General features: G+C 38.2%; 1 protein-coding gene across 1 annotated transcript in view; it reads right to left on the bottom strand.

The window, feature by feature from the left end:
- The window catches only part of LOC114049843 (nuclear pore membrane glycoprotein 210-like), a 127352-nt gene that overhangs the window by 88626 nt on the left and 24787 nt on the right, over positions 1-13939 (bottom strand). The window lies entirely within an intron of this gene.

Below are 13939 nucleotides of genomic sequence, written 5' to 3'. Positions count from 1 at the left end.
CATTCTCTCCTGGTACTCTTACCTGTCTGACCACTCCTCAGTCTCCTTTGCTGGATCTCCATCCAGGTCACACATGTTAACCAAGAGTGCTCTTTCCTTCTCCCTCTATACTATTTCACTTGGTGATCTCATCAGCTCCCATATATTCAATTATTTCTATGCTAATGATTCTTGGATCTATTTGTCTAGTCCTAACCTCTCTGTTAACCTCCAATCTAAAATCTCCAACTGCCTTTCAGACATCTCAAAATGGACATCTTGCAACATCTTAAATTCAACATATCTAAAATGGATTCATTATCTTTTCCCCAAGACTTTTCCCCCCTTCCTATAATTTCCCTATTACTGCTGAGGGCTGAACCAGTCTCCTAGTCACCCAGGCTAAGAGCCAAGGTGTCATCTTCTACTCCTCACTCTCTCTCACCGCCCACATGCTGTCAGTGGCCAAGTTCTGCCATTTCTACCTTTATAACATTTCTCACATATATCCCCTTTCTCCTCTGACACTGCCACTACACTGCTACAAGACCTCATCCTCTTAGATGGACCTTGGATCATGCCAAGTGCCTGACTGGTTGGTCTGCCCACCGCAAGTCTCTCTCCATTCCAGTCCCTCTTACACTCAGCTTTCAAAGAGCTCTTCAACTTCTGCCTCCCAACTCAACAGACTACAGTGTCTCCCTGTCACATCCAGGATCAAATATAAAATCCTCCCTTCAGCATTCAAAGCCCTTCATAATCCAGCCCTTTTCCAATACCCTTTCAAACCTTCTTTATACCCCACCCCCAAGTACTCCAATCCAGTTACACTGGCCTCTTTGATGCTCCTTGAACAAGATGGTCCATTTCCTGACTGCAAGCATTCTCACTAGCTGTCTCTTATGCATGAAATGCTCTCCACCCTTTCTTTATCTATCTCCTTGGCTTCCTTTCCTTCAATAAAATCCCATCCACAGGAAGCTTTTCACAATCCTTCTTAATCCTAGTGCCTTCCCTCTGTTCATTATTCCCAATTTATACCGAATATAGGTTATTTGCCCAATTATTTACATGCTGTCTGCCCCAGGAGATTGTGAACTCCTCAAAGGCATGAACTGTCTTTTACCTTTCTTTGTATCCCTAGTGCTTTTCATAATGCCTGGCACATAGCAGGAACGTAATGTTTATTGACTGACAAACCATTTTGTGTGAATTGTAGATTGAACCCCAGATATATTTTTTAATTTTTCAATTAATTAATTAATTTTTAGTTTTCAACATTCGCTTTTTTAAGATTTTGAGTTCTAAATTTCCCCCCTCCTCCCCAAGACAGCATACAATTTGATATAGGCTATACATGCACGATCATATTAAACATATTTCCACATGAGTCATGTTGTGAAAGAAGAATCAGAGCAAAAGGGAAAAACAAGAAAGAAAAAGCAAAACAAAAAAAAAGAGAGAGAAAATAGTATGCTTCAATCTGCATTCAGACTCCATATTTCTTTCTCAGGATGTGGATAGCATTTTCCATCATGAGTCTTTTGGAATTGTCTTAGATCATTGCATTGCTGAGAAGAGCTAAGTCTAATAAAGTCTTCCATTGCATGATTACGGTATACAATGTTTTCCTGTTCTCCTGGTTCTGTTCACTTCACTCAGCATCAGTTTGTACAAGCCTTTCCAGGTTTTTCTGAAATCCACCTGTTTACGATTTCTTATGGAACAATAGTTTTCTATTACATTCATATACCACAACTTGTTCAGTCATTTCTCAATTGATAGGCATCCCCTCAATTTCCAATTCTTTGCCACCACACAAAGAGCTGCTTTAAGTATTTTTGTACATGTGGATCCTTTTCCCATATTTATGATCTGTTTGGGATACAGACCTAGTAGTGGTATTGCTGGATCAAAGGATATGCAGTTTTAGAGCCCTTTGGGCATAGTTCCAAATTGCTCTCCAGAATGGCTGGATCAGTTCACAACTCCACCAACAATGCATTAGTGTTCCAATTTTTCCACGTCTTCTCCAACATTTATTATTTTCCTGTTTTGTCATGTTAGCCAATTTCATAGGTGTGATGTGGTACCTCAGATTTGTTTTAGTTTGCATTTCTCTAGTCAATAATGATTTAGAGCATTTTTTCTTTTTCTCTTCTTTCTTTCTTTCTTTTTTTCTGGTGAGGCAATTGGGTTTAAGTGACTTACCCAGAGTCACACCGCTAGTGAGTGTTATGTGCCTGAGGCCAGATTTGAACTCAGGTTCTCCTTACTCCAGGGTTGGAGCTCTATCTACTGTGGCACCCAACTGTCCCCTTTTTAAAAATTTTTTTTTAGCAAGGCAATTAGGTTTAAGTGACTTGCCCTGGGTCACACAGCTAGAAAGTGTCAAGTGTCTGGTCTGAGATTGGATTTGAACTCAGGTCCTTCTGACTCCAGGGCCAGTGCTCTATCCACTGTGCCAATTAGCTGCCCCAGTATTTTTTCATATGACCATAGATAGCTTTAATTTCTTCAAATGAAAACTGCCTGTTCATATCCTTTGACCATTTGTCAACTGGGGAATGACTTGTATTCTTATAAACTTGACTCAGTTCTCTATGTATTTTAGAAATGAGGGGTTTATCAGAGACACTGCCTGTAAAAACTGTTTCCCAACTTTTTGCTTCCCTTCTAATCTTAGTTGTATTGGCTTTGTTTGTGCAAAACTTTTTTAATTTAATGTAATCAGAATTATCCATTTTGCATTTCATAATGTTCTCTATCTCGTTTGGTCATAAATTCTTCCCTTCTCCATAGACCTGACAGGTAAACTATTCCTTGCTCTCCTAATTTGTTTACAGTTTCACCCTTTATGTCTAAATCATGTACCCATGTTGACCTTATGTTGGCATACAATATAAGACGTTGGTCTACGCCTAGTTTCTGCCATACTGTTTTCCAGCCATCCCAGCAGTTTTTGTGAAATAGTGAGTTCTTAACACAGAAGCTGGATTCTCTGGGTTTATTAAATAGTAGATTACCACAGTCATTGACTACCGTGTCTTGTGTACCTAACCTATTGTACTGATCCACCTGTGTGTGTGTGTGTGTGTGTATATATATATATGTGGCTAGGCAATGGGGTTGAATAATTTGCCCAGGTCACACAGCTAGTAAGTGCCAAATGTCTGAGGCCAGATTTGAACTCAGGTCCTCCTGACTCCAGGGCCAGTACTCTATCCACTGTATCATCTAGCTATCCCCCACCATTCTATTTCTTAACCAGTATCAACTAGTTCTGATGATTGCTGCTTCATAATACAGTTTTAGATCTGGTATGGTTAGACCATCTTCCCTTGCATTTCTTTTCATTAATTTCCTTGGTATTCTGGACCTTTTGTTCTTCCAGATGAACTCTGTTATTTTTTCTAGTTCTATAAAATAATTTTTGGCAGTTTGATTGGTATGGCACTGAATAAGTAAATTAATTTAGGTAGAATTGTCATTTTTATTATATAGCTTGGCCTACCTACGAGCAACTGATATTTTTCCAATAATTTAGATCTGATTTTATTTGTTTGAAAAGCGTTTTGTAATTGTATTCATATGGTTCCTGGTTTGTTTTGGTAGGTAGACTCCCAAATATTTTATATTGTCTACAGTTACTTTAAATGGAATTTTTCTTTTTATCTCTTGCTGCTGGGCTTTGTTAGTAATATAGAGAAATGCTGATGATTTATGTGGATCCCCAGATAATTTATAGATTTTATAGTTACTGGAATGGAATTTCCCTTTCTATATTGGCTCCTGGATTTTGTTATTATTTAGAAATGTTGTTGTTTTATTCCTGAATGATTAACATACTTTCACTCCATTATACCCATCCCATCCCAGTGATTCTGAACCACTGGTTGCCACTGTTCAAATTCCATTCTCCACCCTTCACTGACCACTCCCTCATTCTCACCCTCCTCAACCTAATCCTCCCCAACCTCCTACTCTAAAGCTACCTAACTCTTACACTGTGCTCTCTGGAATGCCTGCTCCAGGTAGTATATAGGTAATAAACTGGACATCGTCTGCAACCTTTTCTATTATCATTCCTTCTATCTTCTTATATTTACTGAGATCTGGCCCCCTCCTGGTGACATGGCTTACTTATCCTAGTGTTTCCAAGCACTAGTTGCATTTTTATTCTCATTTTACTTTTACTTAAACTCACTGGTTGTGGTCGGGGAATTGTGATATTCCTTGTTCACCACCGCTACTCCCAGGTTCTTCCTCTACACCATTGCACCATAACCTCTCTTCCTTTGAGTTTCATTCAAACCACATTTATCACCAACCTGGATTCTGACAGACACTGTCCACAGGCCTCCAGGACATTCTCCTTTCTTCTTAAATGAGTTCAGCTCTTGACTCTCATTCTTTCTCTCCTGTCCAACTCCTGCCCAGTTACTAGGGAAGTTCCATATTTAGATTGATACTTCCTCAAATACCCTAACATCGAAATTCTTCAACTTAATCATTTCCTATGACCTCTTCCTCCATGCTACCACAGCTACACACATTTTCCCATCACCCACAGGTGTTCTGTATCCACATGCATGAACTCTGAAAGTTCTTCTTCTGATTATCAGCTGTTGTCATTCTATCTCCTCCTCTGCCTTGCAATTCCAATGCAATTCCTTGTCCTCACTGCAATCTCCAATCCCTTCAGCCCTTCAGTTCTTTCTCAGGCCATTACCTCTGCACTGGCTACACTCTCTTCCTTTCCACATCTTGACCCCTTGGTGAATCAGTTTAACTCTCTACCACCTTCTTTTTGAGTCCTTTGCCCCTTTTCTTTTCTTTTTTTTTGGCAAGATGATCAGGGTTAAGTGACTTGCCCAAGGTCACACAGCTAGTAAGTGTCAAGTGTCTGAGGCCAGACTTGAACTCAAGTCCTCCTAACTCCAGGGTCAGTGCTCTATCCACTGTGCCACCTAACTGCCCCACTTGCCCCTTTTCTTATCAAGGATCTTGCCCTTCTAAACCCCAGCCTTGGATTATTCCCATCCTTTACTGATTTCACTCCTATGCATGTGCTGCCGAACAAATTTGGAGAAAAATAACAAAACTGTGCTGATTAGTGTAAGGGGGCAGACTATTCCATCCACTATGCCAGATGTAAGGGGGTAGATCTATTCTGCCCTAATTATGCCAACTATAGGGTGGCATACCCTCTGACAGAGAATACTGAGATACCAAAGAGAGAGGGACTCATCCCAGCTTGGTTATTAAGAGGTTTTATTAGGGTTAATTAGGTTAATTGGATTGTTTAAGGGGGTCTTCTCACAAGAGGTCAGTTGTCCTGGGCAGTAACAGGACAAAGTAACATCATGTATCCCTGTGCCAACCAGACCAGGTCAGGTATTAGACAGAAACAGAACAAAGAAGGCATAGTTGCAGGATGGCCCAGGGTCACATGCAAGTTTCCTCATGGGATATCTGGAGCTTCTTTTGCAGTTGACATTTATTCAAGGTAGCTTAGATTTTTCTGTGGAGTCATAGGTCACATGCCCCTTCTGGCCTACCCCTGTACAACTGGGTCCACAAATTTATATTACAAAATCTCAGCTGGGTCCTAACTGTAGTAAGGTGATCCTTTTATAACAATTCCCACTCACCACAACGGTTAAAAGTTACTTGAGAAAACCATCTACACTAGGTGCCTTTGCTTCCTTTCTTTTCACCATCTTCTTAACTCTCTAATCTGGCTTTCAACCTCATCATCCAACCGAAACTATTCTCCCCAAAATTATGAATGGTCTCTTAACTGCCTAATCTAATGACCTTTCTCAATTCTCATGCTTCCTGACCCCTCTACAGCTTCTTTCTCCTCCCATTAGGTATTTGTGATGCTTCTCCTTGTTCTCCTTCCACCTTCTGGACCACTCTTCTATTTCCTTTGCTGGATTTTCATCTAGCTCATGCCTGCTACAACAGAGGGACCCCAAGGCTCTATCCTAGGTTTTCTTCCATTCTCCCTCTATACTATTTTCCTTGGTGATGTCACCACCTTCCATGGATTCAATTATCATCTCTATTGCAGACAATTCCCAGTTTACTTATCCAGCCTTAACCTGTCTCCTGACCTCCAGCCTCATGTCTCCAGCTGCTTATTATATGCCTCAAACTAGATGTCCTGCAGACATCTTGAAACTCCTCATGTCTAAAACTGAACTCATTATTTTTTGCCCCAAATCTTCCCCTATTCCTAACTTCCCTATTACATATTGAGGATACCACCCCCCCCACAATCACCCAGATTCTCAACTTAGGTGTCATTCCGACTCCTCAATCTCTCTCATCCCACATATCCAATCTGTTGTCAAGTCCTGTCAATTCTATCTTCACAACAGCTCTCATGTATGCCCCTTTCTCTCTTTCAACACTGCAACCTGGCGCAGACCCTCATCACCCCCTGCTTGACTACTCCAATAGGCTTTTAGTTGGTCTCTCTGCCTCAAATGTCTCTCCACTCATCTGTCAAACTGTCCTTCCTAAAGTACAGGTCTAACTATGTCACTCCTTTATTAAATAATCTCCAGTGGCTCCCTATTACCTCCAAGATCAAATATAAAATCTTTTGCCTGGCATTTAAAGTCCTTTATAAGCTAGTCCCCTCCTACCTTTCCAGTCTTATTAAACCTGCTGTTGGTCAGTTAGTTGTGTCTGACTCTTTGTGACCTGGTATGGATTTTCTTGGCAACAATACTGGAGTGGTTTACCGTTTCCTTCTCAAATGGACTTAAGGCAAACAGAGGTTAAATCACTTGCCTAGGACCACAAAGCTACTGAGTGTCTGGGGCCAAATTCCAATGTGGATCTTCCTGACTCCTGGCCCAGTGCTCTATCAATTGAGCCACTTAGCTGCCTCTCAAAAAAACCTTATTAAAACTTACTGCCTAATTAAATCTACTCCACCATAAATACTTTGTGATCCAGTGACACTGGCCTCATTGTTTCAAGGAGGGGACTGTCAGTCACAAGACACTGACATATCTTTCACTGGCTGTCCCCATGCGTGGAATTCTCTCCCTTCTCACCTCCATCTCTGGCTTCTCTACTTCCTTCAAGTCCCAGTTAAAATCCCACCTTGCGCAAGAAGCCTTTCCTGACTCCTCTTAATGCTAGTGCCTTTCCTTGTTTATTACTTCCAATTTGTTCCATATGTATCTAGTCTGTACACAACTGTATGCATCTTCCCTATCAGACTGTGAGCTCCTTGAGGGTAGGCACTGTTTTTTTTTTCTTTCTTTGTATCTCTAGTGTCGGTGCCTGGCACACAGTAGGTGCCTAGTTAATGCTTGCTGACTGGTATTCAGCAGAGTGAGGTCTGGCAGGGATAATGAGGCTAGCAAGGAGCAGATACAGATAGAATAGCATTATGACATTACAAGAAGATAGCGATGGTCCCAGTGTCAAAGTGAGGAGTTATTCCTCCTTACACGTTCCCCTGTTTATTCTCTTTTCACCAATGACGTGTGTATTTGTAGGAGAGGGCACCCCAAGTTTATGAGGAAAAGGTTTTGTTGCTACTTGTCCCCTTACGACACTTCCTTAAAGGCTTTTGCTTTGGAATGCTTGTGCCTTCTCGCTGATTAGATGGGGGATTATTGACTTATGGTTTCATGGGATGAAGACTGCACAGAGTATCTTAAACCACAAGTAGCCATTCTCTGGCATGTGCCCTTGCAACCTGGGGGAGAGGGTGCCACCAGGTGCTACATGACTTTTTAAATGTTTATTGAACAATTCCAAACCTTTTTCTAGAATGGTTGAACCACTTAACAAGCTCTCCTACTAGTGAATTAGTAAGCCTACCTCCAAACAGCAACTTCAACTCCGAATTTTTCCAGAGACTTTTTCTTGATTTTCCCAATCAATGGATAAAACTAAAGGGACAATTAATGAATCCTGTTTAAATAGTTCTGTTCATGTATGCTGTAAATCTAGCTTTCACATTGATTTTATGAAAAAACAAAAACATCTTGTCCCAAACCTGACATACTATCTAGCTCAAGCACCATGTTCTGCTGGAGACTTTTCCTCATCCACTGAATTGCTAGTGCTTTCCCTTTAAGGTTACCCTGTATTTATTTTATATGCATCTTGAAAATACCTATACCTAGTGTAGAGGCACCACTCAGCAAGGGCTCATAAGGGGCTAGCAACTCATACTGCCTGTCCTGTACTCAGCCACTGCAATCTATGAAGGTTTATTGGAGGGGAGGCTGATCTCTAATATAGGGGGATTAGGCTCATTCTTGCACTCACTGGCTTGCCAACAAAGCCCAGCCCCGGCATTCCAGAGACTATGTTAATTGCACTAAAAGTTATGGCTCATGTTTGGGTCTCCCTAAGAGGGGAAAGTGAAAGAGACACCCACTGTACTATATATGTGAGGCATGGGATGGGATTATTTTCCTACACAAAAAATCAATTTAAGTCTAGAAGAATCACAACATACATTGAGAAAGATTTAAACAGGATTGCAACTTAATTTATCACTATGGTTTTCATCTGCTAGGAGGGTATTATTTCAGCCTCACAAAAGCATAAAACATTGGGGACAGGGTCTAGCTGAGAGCACACAGGGCATGGAACATTCCAGTGCCTAAACAAAGGGTCTGAAAAAAGGTTGAGATGTGGTAGCGGGGCAGAAAGAGATCCCAGGGAATCCCTAGACCAAAGCTTGGTGAAGGAAAAGTACCACCTGGCAGCCCTGCTGCCTACCACCCAGTTCTGGATCCCAGATCCAGGGAGGACACAATCATGGGCCCTAGTTATGTGGTGGCTCTGATCCCAGAAACAGAGCAGCGACACCTCTAGCTTTGCTCCCAGTATAGAAGTTGGCAGTGGAATAACCAGAGCAGGAACCCCAAACCAAAGGGGAGCTGGCATTTAAATTACTCTGAATCTACAGAGCCTCCCAACAGGCTAATAGTGATGGAGGCCAGCAGCAGTCTACTGAAACTCCCAACCAAAAATAAAATGACAGACCCAAACCTGGGTCAGGAACTTGCAGCTCTCGGACCAGGAGGGCAATGAACACAACTCACACCAGTTTAGGAGAACTGAAAGCTTGCAGGCCCATAGACTGAGCTGTGAAAACAGGAGAAAGACATAAAAAGGTAGATGCTCACGCCAAACATCCTCCCCACCCCTCCAGCACTCACATGAAGTCCAATGTCAAGAAGCAGACTAGAAGAAAAGTAAATAAAAAAAGAATCTGGCCACAAAGAGCTCCTATGGTAAAAGGGAAGCTCAAGACATAAACACAGAAGAGGAGAATAACATAAAATATCTCTAAGCAAATATTCAAAATAAAATGCAGCTTGGAAACAGGTAAAAATAATTCCTAAAAAGAGTTTTTTTTAAAAAAAGCTGAAAAATTATTTAGAAAACTGAAAGAACAGAGGAAAAAAATAAAAAAAGGAGAGCTAGGGAAAAAAGATATGAAAAGACACCTAACAGTCTAGAAAAAGAGGTACAAAATCTGACTAAAGAAACTAGCTCCTTGAAAATTAGAATTGGCCAAATGAAAACTAAAAGGTCTATTAGACATTAAGAAATAATTAAACAAAGTCAAAAGACTGAAAAAAATAATACTGAATGGGAAGAGAAAAGAATATACTTATTCTCAGCTATGCATAGGTCCTTCACAAAAACTGACCATGTATTAAAGATCATAAAAAACTCACAAACAAATGTAGAAAAACAGAAATATTAAATACATCCTTTACCGACCACAATGCAATAAATATTACATTCAATAAACGGCCTTTGAAGCAATGATTAAATTACCTAGAAACTAAATAACTTAATCCTAAAGAATGGGTGGGTAAAAAAAAAAAAACAACACAGAAAGAATCAGTACTTTCACTAAAGGTAATGATAATAATGATACTACATACCAAAATTTGTAGGATACAGGCAAAGTAGTACTTAGGGGAAAATTTATATCTCAAACTCTTTCATCAACCGAAGAGAGAAACAGTAAATCAAAGAACTGGACGTGCAACTAAAAGAAATAGAAAACCAACAGATTGAAAGCCTCTAATTAAACATCAAAACAGAAATCGTGAAAATCAAAGGCAAGATGAACAAAACTAAAAGTAAAGTAAAAGCCATTGAATTAATAAACTTAGGAGCTAGTTTAAAAACACACATACATACAACAATAAAAGAAAAGCTATTAGCTAATTTGATTTTTAAAAAGAAGAAAGTCAAATTGCCAGTGTCAAAAATGAAAAAAGATGGTATACGAATGTAATGGAATACTACTGTGCTACAAGAAACAATAAGCAAGTAGACTTCAGAAAAACCTGGAAAGACTTGTATGGATTGATGCTGAGTGAAGTGAGCAGAATCAGGAGAACACTGTACACAGTAACAGCCCCATTGTGTGATGACTAATTTTGATAGACTTAGCTCTTCTCAGCAATACAAAGGTCTAAGACAGCTCCAAAAGACTCATAATGGAAAATGCTACCCACATCCAGAGAAAGAACTATGGAGTCTGAATGCAGATCAAAGCATACTATTTGCCTTTTTTTGTTTCTTCTTTCTCATGGTTCCTCCCATCAGTTCTAATTCTTCTTTACAACCTTAGTAATTTGAAAATATGTTTAATATGAATGTATATGTAGAGCTTATAACAGACTGCATGCCATCTTAGGGAAGGAGGGGGAGAAAATTTAAAACTCAAAATCTTATGGAAGTGAATGCTAAAAACTAAAAATAAATAAATGAAAAAGGATGAATTAATAACCAATGAAGAAATAAAAGCACTTTTATTAAAAAACCTATTTTGCCTAACTATATGCCAATAAAACTAGCAAACCAAATGAAATGAATGAATATGTATAAAAATATAAATTGTCCAGACTAACAGGAAATAGAATCTTTAAATAATCCTTTCTTACAAAAAGAAACCAAACAATCTATAAATGAACTCTCTAAGAAAAAAAAAGGATCAGATGGATTTACAATTGAATTCTGCCAAACATTTAAAGTACAATTCCAATATACTATGTAAACTGTTTGAAAAAAATTGGTAAAGAAGGGATTCTACCAAATTCTTTCTATGATCTAAATATGGTTTGATATCTAAACCAGTTAAAGTTAAAACAGGGAAGGAAAACTATAGTCCAATTTCCTTAATGAATATTAATGCAAAATTTTATGTAAAATATTAACAAGGAAGACTATAGCAATATATCACAAAGATCATGCATTGTGACCAGGCTAGATTTATAATAGGAATGCAGAGGTTCAATATTAAACATAAACCATGAACATAATTGACCATATTAATAACAAAAAAACAACAAAAATCATGTGATTTTGATGCAGAAAAGGCTTTTGACAATCTATAATATTCATTCCTGTTAAAAATATTAGAAATCATAGGAATAAACGGAGCTTTCCCTAAAAACGACATGTCTATCTAAAACCACGAGCTAGCATTATCTATAATGGTTGAAACTTTTTCAATAAGATCAGGAATGAAGTAAGGATGTCCATTATCACCATTATTATTTAATACTGTACAAGAAGTGATAGCTATCTCCATAGGACAAATAAAAGAAATTACAGGAAGACGCATAGGCAAAAAAGAAACAAAATTATCATTTTTTCTGCAAATGATATGAGTTTATTTAAAGAACCCTAGAGAATCAACCAAAAAATTAACTGAAAAAATGAACTTCAGCAAAACTGTGTAAAAGAAACCCACAAAGACCATCAGTATTTTAGTATTTCTGTAAAATCCAGCAGGAAGAGATAGAAAGAAATTCCATTTGAAATAACTATAGACAGTATAAAATACTTGGGAGACTGCTAGCTCAGACACACAGAAACACATTAACTACACAAATAAAGTCGGCTCTAAATAATTTGAGAAATATTAACTGCTCATGGGTAGGCTAAGCCAACATAACAAAATGACAACACTACCCAAATTATTTTACTCATTTGTAGCATGCCAAACTACCAAAAGATTACTTTAAAGAAATAGAAAAAATAATAACAAAATTAATCTGGAGGAACAAAAAGTCAAGAATATCAAGGAAATAATTTTTTTTAAATGGGAGGGAAGGGGGCCTAGCAATACCTGCTATACTACAAAGTCATAATCATCCAAATAATTTGGTACTAAGTAAGAAATAGAGAGGTTTCTTAGTGGAACAGACCAGGTATACAACATACAGAAGCAAATGAGTACAGTAACCCAGTGTTTGATAAACTCAAAGATCCCTGGCACTGGGGCAAGAACTCACTATCTGAAAAGACTGTTGAGAGGGGCAGCAAGGTGGCGCTGTGGATAAAGTACTGGCCCTGAAGTCAGGAGGACCTGAGTTCAAATCCGGCCTCAGATACATAACACTTACTAGTTGTGTAACTTAACCCCACTGCCTAGCCAAAAAAAAAAAAAAAAAAAGACTGTTGGGAAAACTGGAAAATAGTCTGGCACAAACTAAGTATAGACCAATATCTCACACCATATATCAAGACATGCTCCAAATGGGTATGTGATTTAGGATTTAGATATGAAGAGTGATATCATAAGTAAATTAATTAAAGAAGCATAGAAGAAATTACCTGTCAGATTTATGGCTAGGGCAAGAGTATATGGCCAAACAAGTTTTAGGGAGGTTTACAGAAGGGAAAATGGACAATTTTGATTACATAAAAAGTTTTTGCACAAACAAAACCAATGCAGCTAAAATTAGAAGAGAAGCAGGAAATTGGGACAAAATTTTTGCAGCAAGTTTTTTCTGACACAGGTTTCATTTCTAAGACATATAGGGAACTGAGTCAAATCTATAAGAATAAGTCATTACCCATCTGATAAATGGGTAAAAAGATAGGAACAGAAAGTTTTCAGAAGAAGAAATTCAAGTGATCATAAACCATAGGAAAAATTGCTTTAAATCATTAATAATTAAAGAAATGCAGATTAAAACAATTTTGAGATACCTGGATACCACTTCACATCCATTAGACTGGCTAAGTTGACAAACATGGGAAATGATAAATGCTAGAGGGGCTATGAGAAAACAGATACACTAATACATTGTGGTAGAACTGTAAACTGGTTCAACAATTCTGGAAATCAATTTGGAACTATACCAAAAAAGCTATTAAACAGTATATACTCTTTGACCCAGCAATACCACTACTAGTTCTATATCTCTTTGGGAAGAAAGAAGAAAAGCACCCATATGTACAAAAATATTTATAGTTACTTTTTTGTGGTGTCAAAGAACAGGAAATGGAGGGGTTGCCCATCAACTGGGGAATGACTTAACAAGTTATGATATATGAATGTGTAGAATACTATTGTGCTATTGTGCTTTTTTTTTTTTTGGAAGGGGGAAGGAGGGACATGGCTAATGCATAAATATTCTGGAAGACTATACATAATTGTAATGAGTTTTGTTTTTCTTGACTTCTTAGTGGGTGGAGGAAGAAAGAGGGAGAGAACTTGGAACTGAAAATAAAATAAAACTGAATTTAAGAAATTAAAAGGAGAAAAAGAAAAGGAATATTAGTCTTATTTCAATTCTGAAAAGGAGAAAACTTCTCTCAGCAGCTAATCTTTGTGGTAAGCATGTCACATCCAGTAACATAAAAATCTGACAATCACAATCTACAAGGAGCTGACATAAATTTACAAGAAAAATATCCATTCATCAAAGGATAAATAGTCAAAGCTAATCAACCAATAGTTCTTGAAGCCCCAATTCATAGCCCCAGGGAGGTTTAGTTAATAACAAAAATAACAGCAACAACAAAACTAATTTTTTGAAAAGAAAATGTATAGTCAAAAATTAATTTAAGCCTATGCTCAAAACTTCTAGTCAGGAAATATTTGGAGCTGGAAGTCTAAACTCAAGTAGGAGTCACTCCAGGGCAAATGGGG

This window comes from Vombatus ursinus, unplaced genomic scaffold (genome assembly GCF_900497805.2).
Source record: "Vombatus ursinus unplaced genomic scaffold, bare-nosed wombat genome assembly UNPS02014798.1, whole genome shotgun sequence".
NCBI lineage: Eukaryota > Metazoa > Chordata > Mammalia > Diprotodontia > Vombatidae > Vombatus > Vombatus ursinus.
This window is presented reverse-complemented; position numbering and strand designations above follow the sequence as displayed.